The sequence below is a fragment of the Fukomys damarensis genome, unplaced genomic scaffold, assembly GCF_012274545.1.
Source record: "Fukomys damarensis isolate Sample0158 unplaced genomic scaffold, DMR_v1.0_HiC HiC_scaffold_38, whole genome shotgun sequence".
Classification (NCBI taxonomy): domain Eukaryota; kingdom Metazoa; phylum Chordata; class Mammalia; order Rodentia; family Bathyergidae; genus Fukomys; species Fukomys damarensis.
In genome coordinates this window covers 24,037,283-24,038,306 of record NW_022900950.1, presented here as the reverse complement: position 1 = coordinate 24,038,306, position 1,024 = coordinate 24,037,283, and the positions used below count along the sequence as shown (strand labels likewise).

The 1,024-nt window shown below is 43.1% G+C and overlaps 1 non-coding gene across 1 annotated transcript; it reads right to left on the bottom strand.

The window, feature by feature from the left end:
• Positions 1-266: 266 nt before the first annotated feature.
• On the bottom strand, positions 267-376 carry LOC117284648. Its single transcript, XR_004515746.1, has one exon. It is a non-coding gene; the product is annotated as a U6 spliceosomal RNA (small nuclear RNA).
• Positions 377-1,024: the final 648 nt, after the last annotated feature.

The following is a 1,024-nucleotide window of genomic DNA, read 5'->3' as shown; positions in this document are numbered from 1 at the left end:
TATGGGCAATGTCTCACCTTGTAGTCCAGCAGGTCCTTAAACTTGCTATATAGGTCAGACTGGCCTGGAATTGTCATCATCCTGCCTCTACCTCCACTGGGATTATAGGCCTGTACTACCACACCTAGCCTACCTTAGTTCATCTTTTGGACCTAATGTAAAGGTCTTTTCTGTTTCTTTCCATAACTTCCCAGAAACCTTTTGCTCTGTGTTTGTGTAACAATCACTTTCAATGCTTAATTCAGAGCCAGATTTTTTGTACATAGGAAAATATGGAACACTTCGCGGATTTGGGTGTCATCCTTCTTGTGCGGGGGCCACACTAATCTTCTCTTTACTGTTGCAATTTTAGTATATGTGCTGCTAAATCAAGTGCTCAGAGCCAGAACTCTATGGATGACTAATTTTCTCTACAAGAATTCCAGGTCAAGAATATCTAAGACTTTGCCCTTGGACTGTAAATGCTTTAAAATGCAGTTGGTAATTCAGAGCCTTTCTCCACATGATTTTGCTGCCTGAAGTCTTGTTAAAGTCTGAAGAGCTAGGTGTGGTGCAATGCTTCTGCAGTCCCAACTACTCGGGAGACTGAGGAGGGAGGACTAGTTGAACCAGGAGTTCAAAGCCACCCTGGGCAACGTAACAAAACCTTTTGCGTGTATGTTAGCTGGGACTGAATACAGGGCCTTCACACTGAGGTACAGCCCAAGCCCTTTCTACATTTTATTTTGAGACAGGGTCTCGCTAAGTCACTAAGTTACCTAGGCAATCTTCCTGCCTCAGCCTTGCAAAGTGCTGGATTTATAGGTGGGCACTACCAAGCCATGCTTAAAGACTTTCTCTTTAAGAAAAAAAAAAGAGACAAAACTTTGAGAAAAAGCATAAGAAATTGTGTGAAGAGACCTAACTCACCCATTCTTTGTAACCCCCATGGAAGTAGTAGGGACCCTGGAGATTTCTAAATTCAGACTGTTGAACTGGGAGGCTGAGGGGTTCAAAGAAGAACCGATACTTCATCTGTTTCTGG